The 16656-nt window shown below is 41.5% G+C and overlaps 1 non-coding gene across 1 annotated transcript; it reads right to left on the reverse strand.

The window, feature by feature from the left end:
* Nucleotides 1-412: 412 nt before the first annotated feature.
* LOC121217285 (small nucleolar RNA R71) lies at nt 413-519 on the reverse strand. The gene has a single exon (XR_005913380.1). It is a non-coding gene; the product is annotated as a small nucleolar RNA R71 (small nucleolar RNA).
* Nucleotides 520-16656: the final 16137 nt, after the last annotated feature.

The following is a 16656-nucleotide window of genomic DNA, read 5'->3' on the forward strand; positions in this document are numbered from 1 at the left end:
CGATACTCAACCCCCAGCCGAAGATATGGCTGAAAACCAAGACAATCAGCTACCTCTTGCAATTGCGGTCAATCAAAATCCTGCTCCACGCACTATGTATGATTATGCTAAACCTTCTTTAATAGAAATTGAATCAAGCATAGTTAGACCTGCAGTAGCTGCAAATACTTTTAAATTAAAACCTAACACTATTCAAATGATACAGCAATTTGTTCAGTTTGACTGTTTGCAGGATGAGGATCCCAACGCTCACTTAGCAAACTTCCTAGAATTCTGTGATACATTTAAAATCAATGGCATTTCTGATGATGCTATACAGTGGGTGAACTCGTTACCACGAGGGTCAATTACTACTTGGGAACAAATGACCAAAAAATTTTTACTAAAATATTTTTCACCGGCTAAAATGGCTAAATTATGTAATGATATCTCTTCTTTTGTGCAGATGGATTTAGAAACACTCTACGATGCATGGGAGAGATACAAGGACCTTTTGAGAAGGTGCCCTCACCATGGGTTATCGCTTTGGCTATAGGTTCAAACGTTCCATAATAGTCTGAACCCTTCGACTCGATAAATGGTTGACGCAGCTGCTGGTGGAACCATCAATAATAAAACACCTGAAGATGATTATGAGTTTATAGAGGAGATGCCACTGAATAACTATCAGTGGCAAGTCATGAGGACAAAGCCAACGAAAATGGCCGGCGGTTATAACGTCGATTCGGTCACTATGCTCTCTAATCAGGTAGAACTCTTGAATAAGAAAATTGATGGTTTTCTTAGTTCTTCACAAGTTCACCCAGTAATGCAGTGCGAAGCAAGTGGAGGTGGAACAAGCCGTTTGGAATACCAACCTTATGGCCACAACATGGATAACGAGCAATTTAATTACATGGGTAATAATCCTCGATCTAAAAACAATCCATAAAATAACACTTACAATGCAGGTTGGAGGAATCACCCCAATTTCTCGCGGGGTGGTCAAGGAAATCAAAGACGACAACCACCTCCAGGCTACCAACAACCACCCTACCAACAGGAAAAGAAGCTGAACCCTGAAGAGATGCTCTCAAAGTTTATATCGGTGTCAGAAACCCGTTTTCAGAACACTAAGATAACACTTAAAAATCAACAAGCGTTGATCCAAGTGCTCTAAACTCAGATAAGCCAGCTTTCCAAACTAATCTCCAAACAACCACAAGGTAGTTTGCCAAGTAATACCGAACCTAACCCAAGGGAACAGCTCAACGCGATTAATGTTCAAGATGAAGAAGGATTTGCTGAGCCTGAGCCAGAACCGAGGCAAGAAACTGTGGTAAGCAAAGGTCAAGGTGAGGTAAATCACAATAAAAACAAAATGGTGAATGTCGAATATAAGCCTCGTGTGCCATACCCTAACTCGGCAAGGAAAGATCGCTCAAATGAACAATTTGGTAAATTCCTTAAACTCTTAAAAAAAGTACACATTAACTTACCGTTTATTGAAGCTCTACCGCAGATGCCAAACGCAATGAAATTTTTAAAGGAGCATTTAGCAAATAAGCGAAGATTGGACAAGGCATCGCATATGGAGCTAAACGCAGTTTGCTCAGCTATTCTCCAAAATAAACTACCCAACAAACTAAAAATCCAGAGAGTTTTACGATTCCTTGCTAAATTGGTAGTTTAGATGTTAATAATGATTAGCTGATTTAAGGGCTAGTATCAACGTCATGCCTTACAAAATGTTTAAGCAATTAGGTCTTGGGAAACCCAAACAGACTAGGATGAGCATTCAATTAGTAGATAAAATTATAAGATTTCCTAGGGGTATTATTGAAGATGTGCTAGTTAAAATTGATAAATTTATATTCCCCGTTGACTTCATTGTTCTAGACATAGAGGAGGATAGCAACACTCCTTTAAATCTAAGAAGGCCCTTTTTAGCAACTGCTAAAACAATTATTGATGTTGGCACAGGTGAACTCACACTCCGTGTGGGAGACGAAACAATCACCCTTCAAGCTCACAATTCTGGCAACACATCAGAAATTGAAGGTGATCATCTAAACCATTCTATTAAAACTGACCATATGATACAACCCACTTTGCAGGAGATAAGTATGAAGGAAGTACATGAGCCATTCTCAAACATAGTAGAGGACCTATTCATGAAGAATGAAGGCTGCAAATAGAAGAGTTAGATGAATGGTGGACACATAAACCGAGAACACACGATAAACCAAAACTACGCCAGAATGAGCTCGATACCTCTCCAAATCAACTTAAGGTTAGAGATAAAGTCCTATTAGATGTCGTCATCCTCACATTGTCACTACTACACCGAATGAAGAAATCCCTCTTATGGTACTCAACATTTTCCCATTCGGTACGATCGAGGTGAGTCATCCCAAGTTCGGCACTTTTAAGTTAAACAACACCCGTTTAAAACCTTATTTTGATGAGATTAATAGCAAGAATGAGGAGTATAAACTCCTCAAACGATCATGATCATTCAACGGAGAGGTAAGTCAAGCTTAGACTATAAATAAGTGCTTCTCAAGAGGCAACCCGAGAACTAACTGTATTAACTTTTTTAAAATTTAGTCTTCAACATCTAACTTACTAACAGAGAACTTGAATACAGGTTTTCCACAAGGACACGGCCAAGAGCACGGCAGTGCGATACGGCCGTGCGAAAATAGGGTAAAAGTTATCTTTCCCAACACGGGATGCGATAAGTGGCCACGAGCATGCAACCTGGCTGTGGTCAAACCTGCCAAACGAACAAGGGCATTCAGCACGTCCGTATCTAGCACCCGTGGACCACACTGTCAGAATGACACGGGCATGCGAAAACCTACATGACCATGGGAGAAGTGAACCACGCCAGACATGGTCATGTGACATGATCATGTAGCCACACGGCCTATACACACGGGCGTGCCAGAAGGCCGTGTGATGACATCTCAATTCGTGACGAACACAGATGGGACACGAGCCACACGGGCGTGTGCACCTACCGTGCCACTTGAAAAATTAGAATAATTCTCTTATTTTATTTTTCTTTTCTTCAGTTTTTAAGATTCATTTTTTTCCTTTTAAACACGGCTTATCTTTATGAATACTATCAGATTATTCCCTTCACTTTCCTTTTATCATTCAGAATCATGCTTGCCATCCAGATTTATTTCCAATACTCGATCTCGCCAATCCAAGAATATCATCCATTCTTAATACAAGAAGTTTCACTTCTCTCCCTATCTTATTTTTATATTCTAATATCTATCTTTGTACATTGAGGGCAATGTACATCTTAAGTGCGGGGGTATTTATTTCATTATCAGAAAAATCCCTAAATAACTGCCTTTTTCTCTTGAAAGCTCTCACATCGTATTTAGGATAAATTGTGATTGATTTATGATTTTGATTGATATATCTTGAATTAAAACATAGGCATTTATGCATTGATTATTTAAACTTTAAAACATTAGAGAATCAAGCATGATTAACGTACATACCAATGTTCGCCTCTGGAATGTCTCCATCCTCTCGGCGATGTGCTGCATAGACCAACGCTGGCTCTCTCGCCTTAGCATGACCAGCACCTCTGCCCGGTGCTCCACGGCCCAAATCGTTTCCACCCCTGGCCTGACCATGGCCTCTGGGTGGCTACTGACCACCTCTCGGTGGCTGTACATCACCTCTACCCACGCCTGGCACCTGAACTGGCATTTTAGGGCAATTCTTGATCCTATGCTCCATAGATCCACAAGCTAGACAAGCTCCCGTCCTCTTCCAACACTCACCTACATGACCTTTCCCACAATCAGCACAAGGTGGCACCCTTGGATTCACAGCAGGGGGCCCTGCTCTAACCGGCCCATTATCTCTGGCCCTAGCCCTAGGCCTCTGTCCAACACCAGGAGTCTTAGCCTCCCTTTTATTCCAAGTCATTTCTTTTTCTCGATTTAAGCGCTTAGTGCGCTTCACCTCATCCGCTATATTTACTTTCTCTACCAACTCTGAGAAGACGCGCTCCCTTTTTGGAGCTATCAATACTCTTAGGCTATCTCTAAGTCCATCCTCAAACCTAACGCAACGCTCATAGTTTGTTGCCACCATAACTCTTGCATACCTACTAAGGCGTAAAAATTCTGTCTCAGACTCCGCCACAAATTTGTTTCCCTGGTTCAAGTTTAGGAACTCCTTCCTTCTAGCATCCACATAACTCGCATCCACATGGTTCCCTTGGAACGCAGTTTTGAAAAACTCCCAAGTTATCTGCTCAGGTTGGGCGCCCTCTTTCACTGTCAGCCAGCACTGGTAAGCTTTTTCCCTAAGTAGTGACACTGCCCCTTTCAACTTTCATTTAGAAGAACAGTCCAAGTCCTCCATTATCCTTTTGGTGGCCTCCAACCAGTATTCTTCCACGTTAGGAGCCACACTAGCCATGCCTTTAAAGATCTCAGCCCTATTTCATCGAAGTCACTCCGGAATGGACCCTCGATTTCCCATGCCACTATTGGGCCCTGCGACCCTTTTCAAAATCCTCAGCATTGCCTGTGACAATGCATCTTCCCCCATGGCCCGATCATATGACCTAGTCCCAGCTACAGGTGAGGCCAGAGCCTCTTCTACTCCAACATCGGGCATATGGCCGAATGCTGTCAATTCAGCCCTAACACATTCGCCGCCTCGGCCACGGCCTAATCGTTGTCCTATAACATCCTGATTTTTGGGTTTTTCGTGATTTTCAAGATTTTGGTAAAGTTTTTTAAAATTTGGTATTTGGTTGTGAAATTCATTATTGGAGGGTGTAAATGGGCTTATGAAAGGCCCATGTGTTGGCCAAAATCCCGTAGAATTTTTGAATTTTGGACTTAAGAGTTAGGGGATTTGGATAGGTGGTCTTATTAAAAATTGTAGGTAAAATGTATCACAAAAGAGCCTTTGGTAGAGTGGTTAAGTGACGCCACTAGGGTGATAAAAAGGTGGCATGTAAGTGGTTGGGGAAAGACCTGGGTTCGATTCCCTGTGATGGCAAAGGAGATGTTAATTTTTATGCTTTGAGCAGGCAGGAGTTGTACCCGAATGGAACTCTGTGGGAGAGAGTTTGAATCAGTCAAATGCATGGATTAAGGAGGGATAACGGGAGAGATTTTAGGGATTTGAGAGGGAGATAGAGTTAGCCGATTAGAGGGGATTAGGGAGGGGATTTCGGCAGAGGGGTGTTAGGGTAGTATTTTCGGCATTTAGGAATTTAGCTGTGCCATTTTCTTCTGTAAACCATAGTTTTATTCTTTTTTCTTTCTTTTTCTTTCTTCTTCTCTAGCCGAACCACCACCCTTCTATCCACTTTTCCTTCCTTTTCTTTTTCGAAACCTGTTCACTATTCCCTCCCGTTCATCTACTACTTCTATCTTTACTTTTGTCGAAAAGTCACAAAAGCCAAAACCTGTGGTGTTGATTTCTTGTTGATCAGCAACTCTCTGTTTTCCTTCACTTTTTGGTGGCCAATCCCTTTATCTTCTAGGCTTTAAACGGATTCAAGAAGAGAAACTGTGGTAAGTATTTGTACTCTAATTGATTTCAATAGTAACTGTTGACAAATGCCGAAACCCCTATAGTTTAGGGAGGTGGCCGATTAGAGATATAAGCCTTATTCGGCTTCTTCATTTGTTTTATGGGTTTTATGGTGGAGTAGATACGCTTGAGGAGCAGCAAGGCGTGTGGTGTCGATTTGGATAAGCTTGGATCATCGGAGTGACTAAATCTAGATCTAGTCATCAATTTCAGCAAAGGTATGAATTCTAGGGCCATTATGGATAGTGGCCGAATATGTAAGTGTTAATAGGTAGTCTTCGATTTGGTTTAATTACTAACATGATCTAATCTATAAGCGGTTGATTATAGGAGAAATCGCGTAGGAGATCTCATCAAGGAATATCGCAAATCAGGTGTGTAACGAACCCTCTTTTGTAGCTTAACTCGATATTTGCCGAAATGCCGAAATTCTGGCATTTCGAGGACTTGTGAGTGAGCAAACACTCATTGGTTAGTTAGATTTGCTAAGTTGATGATCGGGGTCGTTGGAATAGGTAAGAGCACGATTTTTGGAATCATGGTAAGTTGGGCCTCGAGGGGCTAAAATCGAGCCCGATGGGCTTCTTGGCCCATTTGGGTAAATTTGGTAAAAAAATTGGAATCTTGTCAGATTGTGCATTAATACGGCTTAGACCGTTAAGGAAAAGGGCTAAATGGGCCTAGATGACTAATTCGACTATGTAGTGCCCATTAAGGGTTTTTGGCCCAATAACTCGGTTTCGCTAAGAATGGGCTAGAATCGTTATCAAAACACATGAAATTGTTAGTAAATAATAATGAACATGGAGAACCCTAATATTTGGTAAAATTACTAAATTACCCTTATAATATGAAAATCACTGTTTTGCCCTTAGGTATAAAGGACCATTATACCCCTAGGGTTTAATTATGAATTTAATGCATGAGATTTTGATATACATGATTTGATATGATATACACATGATATGTATGATATGCACATGATAAATTCATATATGCATGGGTTGGGTTTTTATATAGATAGAGGAAGTGCAAAAGGGCTATGCCCTAGTTTATCGAAAAGGGCTTTGCCCCAGTTTATCAAAAAGGGCTTTGTCCCAGTTATTAAAAGAGGCTAGGCCTTCAGTTATATGATAAAGCAGCTATGCTGCCAGTGGAGAGTTTTTGTTGGGTGGGTTGAGTTATTCCCCACATGGAGAGCTTGGTTGGTACGGGTGGAGAGTAACGGTTGGTGGATTGAGTATTCTCCCCAAACAGGCTTGCATACATCCATTAATAATGCATGTGGTATGGATTTGGGCCTATGGGCCATATCGTTTACAGTAAAAGGCTTTGGCCCAGTGATAGGAATAATGAAAATGCTTCGGCCCAGTGACATGAATAATGAAAAGGCTTTGGCCTAGTATATGTTGAGATTGAAGTTGGACTTAGGCCCAGCGAGCTGATATTGTTTTGGGCTCTAAAAGGGGCTTGTTGCACATTGAGTTTCCAAACTCACCCCCCTTTCCTTAACCTTGCAGGTGAGCCTTGATTTGGGGACTTGGAGCCGGAGGGGATTCAAAGTGGCCACTGTGATCACTTTTGGGCTTTGAAATAAGTGATTGGTTTTCTTTAGTTTACCTTATTTATTATTTATTTTTTGGGTTGTAATAAGGTCATTTTAACTTTATTTTCTTTTCTGTGATTATTTTATTTTTAATAACTTTAAACTGGTTGATAATAATTCAAATGGGCTAGATTTAGGATGCGTTTTCAAAACGATACTTGTTTTCAAAATAACACAACATCACGATTATTCTATTTATCGAAGATATCCACTCAAAGAAATTTCAACTCGTTATAACCAAGTGTGGCAATGATTGTGGGCATGTCTAGGATTGGATCCAACCGAAGAGCTTGGTACTTAAGCAGCCTTCATGGCTCACCTCCTCTGTTATGGATACCTACCTGGTGCCCAGCTTCCATTCACTTTGTTAGCTTAACAAAAGTCAGTTTTTAAAACACTAAAATGAAACATGGATTTTTATCTTTAATATGGCACGTCGGATTCGACCATAACATCTGGGCCGGGTTTGGGGTGTTACATTTAATGGTATCAGAGCCCAGTTGCAACAACTCAGCTGTGGACTTTTTTTTTAACGGGTCTAAAGTCGATAATTTCAAAACAAAGGTATTTTTTTCAAATTTTAAGAAATTCTATTTTCTATGACTAAATACATGGTTTGTGGTTTTAAATAGTTTGGAGAAAAAAGTGGCATACTGAATCCCCGGCACCAAGTCTGTAAGTATACTCTCTTTTTATGTTTTGTGATATTGATATGATGCTGAGACCCTACTATGATACTTTGGATAGGGTAGAGCTGTAAAACGGTGGGAATGAGACTGTAGCTAGGCTACGACGTTGCGAAAACAATCCTTGAACTGCTATATTTCCATAAGACATCTCGTAATAAGCAATTGAACATTAAACTAATGTCATAAAATTCGTAATCAGATAATTTGATATGAGTACAAGAGGAACTCGTGGACGAGGCCGCAGACGTGGTCGCGGAAGGGTGCAAGTTGAATCTTCATCCTCAGAGCATAGGCCAGCTTAGGAGGCATTCGTGCCACAGGCAACTGAGACTGGGTCATATGATCGGGCTACGGGGGATGATGCTTTATCCCAAGCAATGTTAAGGGTTTTAGAAGGAGTTGCTGGAGCTAGCACTGGGACAGTAAATAGGGGATCCATCTCGAAACGACTACGGGCTAACGGAGCAGAAGTTTTTAGGGGCGTATCTGGAGTAGCCCCAAATGTGGCTGAATATTGGCTAGAGGCAACAGAGCGGATTATGAACGATTTAGATTGCTCTGTGGAGTAAAAGTTGAAGGGGGCTGTGTCATTGCTACGAGACGAGGCATACCGGTGGTGGATTACCGTGAGGGAGAGTACCCCGATTGAACGAGTAACCTGGGAATTATTCAAGACTGCTTTCGAGGGGAGGTATGTTGGAGCTAGTTATGTGGATGCCCGTCGAAAGGAATTTTTGAATCTGACTCAGGGTAATAAGACTGTCGCGGAGTATGTAGCAGAATTCTTGAGGTTGAGTCGATACGCCAGCGGGATAGTTGCGACTGAATATGAGCGCAGTGTTCGATTTGAGGATGGTCTCCACGATGAGCTTAGGATACTGATTGCTCCACAGAGGGAGCGTGATTTTGTTGCGTTGGTTGAAAGGCCTAAGATAGTCGAGGAAGTAAAGAGAACTGAATGGCAGAATCGTGAGAATGATCGACCCAGATTTAGGAGGGATTCTGGACCCTCGAGTGCTACAAATAGGTATGTAAAAAGAGCTAGAATAGAGGAATCGGTTCGAGTAGTTCCAGTGAATACCTTTAGACCGCAGGCTTGCGAGGACTGTGGCAGGGTGCATATGGAGGAGTGCTGGAAACGAATTGGAGCATGTTTTCGATATGGGTCGAAAGAGCATAAGTTCAGAGAATGTCCTCAGAAAGCAGCTCAGGATCTAGCTGCGGAGAAAAGGGATATCCAACCACACCGAGGAGGACCGCCACCACAGAGAGGTCGTGGGCAAGGTAGAGGTGGTAATGGTAATGGACGAGGACGTAGGGCACCCGGAAGGGGTGCTGGACATGCTGAAGCTCGACAGCCGGCGTTGGTTTATGCTGCACGATGTCGTGAGGAAGGTGACGCTCCTGATGTTATAACTGGTACATTCTTCATTCATAGGACGTCTTACACTGATTTGATTGATGTAGGTTCTACTCACTCATATGTTGCTTGTGACGTAACTGGGGCATTGGGTGTACTTCTTGAGGAGACTATGAGTGGTGTATCGGTGATAAGCCCTTTAGGGCACTCAGTTAAGGTAGATAAACTTTTTAGGGAGGTGCCATTAGAGATACAAGATAAGATTTTTGAAGGAGATTTGATGGAGCTGCCATTTGGGGATTTTGATCTTATCTTGGGAATGGACTGGTTAACTAAGCATAGGGCGACGTTGGATTGTGCTGCTAAGAGAATGGTACTAAGAACTGCCAAGGATGAGGAGATAATGGTCATAGGGGAGCGAAGGAACTATTTACCCAATATTGTTTCGGCTTTAAGGGCCGAGAAGTTGATTCGGAAACGTTGTAAGGCGTACTGGGCATCTGTAAGTCAAGGTGAACCTGAGGGGATAACTGTGGAGTCGGTTAGGACCATTAAAGAATTTCAAGATGTTTTTCTGGAGGAAATTCCTAGATTACCTCGAAACAGAGAGGTAATCGACTTGTTACCTGGAACAGCTCCTGTGTCCATTACGCCTTATAGGATGGCACCAAAAGAGTTGGCAGAATTGAAAGCTTAGATTCAAGAACTGTTGGATAGAGGGTTTATAAGACCAAGTGTTTCCCCGTGGGCGCACCAGTGTTATTCGTAAAGAAGAAGGATGGGACTATGCGAATGTGTATTGACTATCGGCAGTTGAATAAACTGACGATCAAGAACAAGTATCCGTTACCAAGAATCGACGATTTGTTCGACCAACTAAGAGGAGCCTCGGTATTTTCTATGATTGACCTTCGATCAGGATATCATCAGTTGAGAGTCAATGAAGTGGATATTTACAAGATGACATTCAGAACTCGATATGGTCATTACGAGTTTCTGGTTATGCCCTTTGGTTTAACTAATACACCGGCAGCATTCATGGATTTAATGAATCGGGTGTTTCAGCCGTACTTGGATCGGTTTGTGGTCGTACTTATCGATGATATCTTGGTGTATTCAGAAACGGAAGAGAAGCATGATGAGCATCTTCGTGTTGTGCTGCAAGTGCTAAGGGAAAAGCAACTTTATGCAAAGTTTAGTAAGTGCGAGTTTTGGCTGAAGAAAGTCACTTTCTTGGGGCATGTTGTGTCTGCTGAGGGAATCAAGCTGGACCCTCGAAAGATTGAGGCAATTCTGGAATGGAAGCCACCGAGGTCAGTAACAGAAATTCGAAGTTTTCTGGGGTTGGCAGGTTATTATCGGAGATTTGTGGAAGGATTTTCTGTGTTGGCAGCACCGTTAACTAAACTTATAAGGAAGGGATCACCATTTGTTTGGACAAATAAGTAGCAAGAGGCTCTTGAGAAGTTAAAGAAGGTTCTGACAGAAGCGCCAGTGCTAATTCAGCCAGAGTCTGGCAAAGATTTCACTGTGTATAGCGATGCGTCACACGTAGGTTTGGGCTGCGTGTTGATGCAATGGGGTAAAGTGGTCGCTTATGCTTCACGACAACTTAAGCCTCATGAGGTAAACTATCCTACTCATGACTTGGAGTTGGCAGCGGTGATTTTTGCGCTTAAAATTTGGAGGCACTACTTATATGGGGAGAGATGCTTTATTTCTACGGATCATAAGAGTCTTAAGTACTTGCTGACTCAAAAGGAGCTGAATCTTAGACAGCGAAGGTGGATAGAGTTGTTAAAGGACTATGACTATTCAATTGAGTACCATCCAGGTAAGGCAAATGTCGTGGCTGATGCGTTAAGTCGAAGGACTGTGGCAGAATTGAAGGCAATGTTTGCTCATTTAAGTTTGTATGACGATGGAAGCTTATTGGCAGAGTTACAAGTGAGACCGACTTGGATGGAGCAGATTAAGAAGCAACAGTTGGAGGATAAGTCGTTGGTTTCTTGGTTTCAGCAAGTCCAGAAGGGGTAGAATCTAAATTTTGGGTTAAATAATGATGGGGTTCTTTGTTTTCGAGGAAGAATTTGTATGCCGAAGGACTCTAACTTGAGATTGATGATTTTGAAAGAGGCACATAATGGACCTTGTGCTATGCATCTAGGAGGGAGTAAGTTGTATCGAGACTTGCGAGAGCTATATTGGTGGCCTGGCTTAAGCGAAAAGTGACCGAATTGGTGGGGAAATGTTTGACGTGTCAACAAGTAAAGGCCGAGCATAACTACCTTCAGGATTGTTATAGCCAGTAAAGATACCACTTTGGAAGTGGGAAAGGGTAACTATGGATTTTGTAAGTGGGTTGCAGTTGATGCCTTCCAAGAAGGATTCAGTTTGGGTAATTGTGGATAGGCTTACAAAATCTGCCCATTTCATACCTGTCCGAACCGATTATTCACTTCAGAAGTTGGCCAAGTTGTATGTGGCGGAGATAGTGCAGTTGCATGGGGTGCCAGTATCGATAATTTCTGACCGAGACCCAAGGTTTACGTCTCAGTTTTGGCTGAAGTTGCATGAGGCACTGGGAACGCGATTGGATTTTAGTACGGCTTTTCACCCTCAGTCGGATGGGCAGTCAGAGAGGGTCATTCAGATTTTAGAAGACATGCTGAGGGGTTGTGTTATTGAATTTAGGGGTAGTTGGGAGGATTACTTGCCATTGGTGGAGTTCGCGTATAACAACAGTTACCAAGCAAGTATTCAAATGGCTCCTTATGAGGCACTATATGGGCGAAGGTGTCGTTCGCCTACGTGTTGGGTAGAGTTGGGGGAAAGGCAAGTACTTGGTCCAGAGTTGGTAGCAGATACTGAAGACAAAATTAAGGTGATCAGGAATCGGTTAAAGGAGGCAGCGGATCGACAAAAGTCTTATGCCGATCTGAAGCGTAAGGATATTGAATATGCGGTTGGGGACATGGTCTTTTTGAAAGTTTCGCCTTGGAAGAAGATATTGAGATTTGGTAAGAAGGGCAAGTTGAGTCCACAGTTTATTGGGCCTTATCGAATTATTAAGCGGATAGGGCCAGTGGCTTATCAGCTAGAGTTACCTCCACAGCTGGATCGTATTCACGACGTTTTTCATGTGTCCATGCTAAGGCGATATCATTCTGACCCAACTCATATCGTGCCAGTTGCAGAAATCGAAGTAACGTCGGATTTGACCTTCGAAGAGGAACCTGTGCAAATACTTGATCGCGACATCAAGGTGCTGAGAAGGAAGTCAGTTCCATTAGTAAAAGTACTTTAGAGAAACCATGGCAAAGAAGAAGCTACTTGGGAAACCGAGGAAGCAATGCGTCTGCGATACCCTCAACTGTTTGGATCAGGTAAAATTTCAAGGCCGAAATTTCTTTAAGGAGGGTAGAGTTGTAACATCCTAATTTTTGGGTTTTTTGTGATTTTCGAGATTTTGGTAAAGTTTTTTAAAATTTGGTATTTGGTTGTGAAATTCATTATTGGAGGGTGTAAATGGGCTTATGGAAGGCCTATGTGTTGGCCAAAACCCCGTAGAATTTTTAAATTTTAGACTTAAGAGTTAGGGGATTTGGATAGGTGGTCTTATTAAAAATTGTGGGTAAAATGTATCAAAAAAGAGCCTTTGGTAGAGTGGCTAAGTGAAGCCACTAGGGTGATAAAAAGGTGGCGTGTAAGTGGTTGGGGGAAGACCTGGGTTTGATTTCCTGTGATGGCAAAGGTGATGTTAATATTTATGCTTTGAGAAGGCACGAGTTGTAGCCGAATGGAACTCTGTGGGAGAGAGTTTGAATTAGTCAAACGCATGGATTAAGGAGGGATAAGGGGAGAGATTTTAGGGATTTGAGAGGGAGATAGAGTTAGCCGATTAGAGGGGATTAGGGAGGGGATTTCGGCAGAGGGGTGTTAGGGTAGTATTTTCGGCATTTAGGAATTTAGCTGTGCCGTTTTCTTCTGTAAACCATAGTTTTATTCTTTATTCTTTTTTTTCTTTCTTCTTCTCTAGCCGAACCACCACCCTTCCATCCACTTTTCCTTCCTTTTCTTTTCCGAAACATGTTCACTATTCCCTCCCGTTCATCTACTACTTCTATCTTTACTTTTTCCGAAAAGTCACAAAAGCCGAAACCTATGGTGCCGATTTCTTGTTGATCAGCAACTCTCTGTTTTCCTTCACTTTTTCGTGGCCAATCCCTTTATCTTCTGGGCTTTAAACGGATTCAAGAAGAGAAACTGTGGTAAGTATTCGTACTCTAATTGATTTCAATAGTAACTGTTGACAAATGTCGAAACCCTTATAGTTTAAGGAGGTGGCCGATTAGAGATATAAGCCTTATTCGGCTTCTTCATTTGTTTTATAGGTTTTATGGTGGAGTAGATACATTGGAGGAGCAGCAAGGCGGAGGGTGTCGATTTGGATCAGCTTGGATACCCGGAGTGACTAAATCTAGATCTAGTCATCAATTTCGGCAAAGGTATGAATTCTAGGGCCATTATGGATGGTGGCCGAATATGTAAGTGTTAATAGGTAGTCTTTGATTTGGTTTAATTACTAACTTGATCTAATCTATTAGCGGTTGATTATAGGAGAAATCACGTAGGAGATCTCGTCAAGGAATATCGCAAATCAGGTGTATAACGAACCCTCTTTCGTAGCTTAACTCGATATTTGCCGAAAAGCCAAAATGTCGAAATTCTGGCATTTTGAGGACTTGTGAGCGAGCGAACGCTCATTGGTTACTTAGATTCACTAAGTTGATGATTGGGGTCGTTGGAACAGGTAAGAGCACAATTTTCGGCATCATGGTAAGTTGGGCCTTGAGGGGCTAAAATCGGGCCCAATGGGTCCATTTGGGTAAATTTGGTAAAAAAATTGGAATCTTGTCAGATTGCGCATTAATACGGCTTAGATCGTTAAGGAAAAGGTCTAAATGGGCCTAGATGACTAATTTGGCTATGTAGGGCCCATTAAGGGTTTTTTGGCCCAATAACTCGGTTTCGCTAAGAATGGGCTAGAATCGCTATCAAAACACATGAAATTGTTAGTAACTGATAATGAACATGGAGAACTCTAATATTTGGTAAAATTACGAAATTACCCTTATAATATGAAAATGACTGTTTTGCCCTTAGGTATAAAGGACCATTATACCCTTAGGGTTTAATTATGAATTTGATGCAGAAGATTTTGATATACATGATTTGACATGATATGCACATGATAAATTCATATATGCATGGGTTGGGTTTTTATATGGATGAAGGAAGTGCAAAAGGGCTATGCCCCAGTTTACCGAAAAGGGCTTTGCCCCAGTTTATCAAAAAGAGCTTTGCCCCAGTTATTAAAAGAGGCTAGGCCTCAAGTTATATGATAAAGCAGCTATGCTGCCAGTGGAGAGTTTTGGTTGGGTGGGTTGAGTTATTCCCCACATGGAGAGCTTAGTTGGTATGGGTGGAGAGTAGCGGTTGGTGGGTTGAGTAGTCTCCCCAAACGGTCTTGCATACATCCATTAATAGTGCATGTGGTATGGATTTGGGCCTATGGGCTATATCGTTTACAGTAAAAGGCTTCGGCCCAGTGATAGGAATAATGAAAAGGCTTCGGCCTAGTGCACGAATAATGCAAAGGCTTCGGCCCAGTATTTGTTGAGATTGAAGATGGACTTAGGCCCAGCAGACTGATATTGTTTTTGGCTTTGAAAGGGGCTTGTTTCACACTGAGTTTCCAAACTCACCCCCCTTTCCTTAACCTTGCAGGTGAGCCTTGATTTAGGGACTTTGAGCCGGAGGGGATTCAGAGTGGCCACGGTGATCGCTTTTGGGCTTTGAAATAAGTGATTGGTTTTCTTTAGTTTACCTTATTTATTATTTATTTTTGGGTTGTAATAAGGCCATTTTAACTTTATTTTCTTTTCTGTGATTATTTTATTTTTAATAACTTTAAACTGGTTGATAATAATTCAAATGGGCTAGATTTAGGACGCGTTTTCAAAACGATACTTGTTTTCAAAATAACACAACGTCACGATTATTCGATTTATCAAAGATATCCACTCAAAGAAATTTCAACTCGTTATAACCAAGTGTGGCAATGGTTGTGGGCATGTCTAGGATTGGATCCAACCGAAGAGCTTGGTACTTAAGCAGCCTTCATGGCTCACCTCCTCTGTTATGGATACCTACCTGGTGCCCAGCTTCCATTCACTTTGTTAACTTAACAAATGTCAGTTTTTAAAATGCTAAAATGAAACATGGATTTTTAACTTTAATGTGGCACGTCGGATTCGGCCATAACGTTTGGGCCGGGTTTGGGGTGTTACATGTCTCACGCATTATCTGGATTAGAAATTTTATGAAGTTTTAATTAGTTTTGATAATTAAACCGATGTTTTATGGAAGTATTAAAAGAAGGTTATTTTCGTAAATCCTTTACTGTTCCAAGGTCCTACGGGCTTCAATTTCAATCTAAAAAAAAACCTTAGCATAATCATCTAAAGTTTCCCACTAACTACCTACAGTATATCAAATTACACAAGCTTAAGAATAAATGAACTTATATGGTTCGACGTCAGAGACTTGTTGTACCGCACAGCAAGAATTTTTTTCTTCCAAAACAGTGTGATCCGAAATTTTTGTTTTTAAAATAAAACCGCTATAATAAGGCCCACTTCACAGCCCGAGTTTTGCAACCTGGGCTCTGATACCACTAAATGTTACAACCCAAACCCGACCTGAACACTATGGCTGAATCTAGCGTGTCACATTGATGTGTTTTAGCGAAAGCCTTGTTTTCATTGGAAACCCTTCTTAAAATGTGAAACCTTAATTATCTTATAAAACACTCTTTCAATCGTGAAAGCTTGTTTAAAACATATGATTTATAAAAGCCTATCATTTTAAAATTTAGTTATGGAAACGTAGAAAAACAATCTATAATTTAGGAAACCCATGTTCACCATCTCATAATTACAACAAATAAAAATAACAATCCAAATAATAATAAAAGGAAAAGCCTTATTTCATTCCAGTCTAAAATTACTTAATAAGCTAGAACAATATGCTTTCTTTTAAAAAAAACAAGTCCAAGTCGTCTTGCTAGCTTGCCACCTTCGAGTCCCTCCAAACATCGAACCTTTTACTGAGCATCACCTGAGAAAAATAAAAGAGGGAGTGAGTTTTCGAAAACTCAGTGTGTACAACCCTCGACGAGTGATAAGCATTCATTAATCACCATAAAATCATACATGCAATGCAATACAGTGCAACCCACCTCAATAATCCAACCGTCACACATCAACTCCGTCCCCTGATACACATCATGTGGGGAGATAAATATCGACCCACCCATTCGATACACATCAATGGTACCCGATTGCGGGACTACCTTCATTACAGCAAGC

Source organism: Gossypium hirsutum, chromosome A02 (assembly GCF_007990345.1).
Source record: "Gossypium hirsutum isolate 1008001.06 chromosome A02, Gossypium_hirsutum_v2.1, whole genome shotgun sequence".
In the NCBI taxonomy this organism is placed as follows: domain Eukaryota; kingdom Viridiplantae; phylum Streptophyta; class Magnoliopsida; order Malvales; family Malvaceae; genus Gossypium; species Gossypium hirsutum.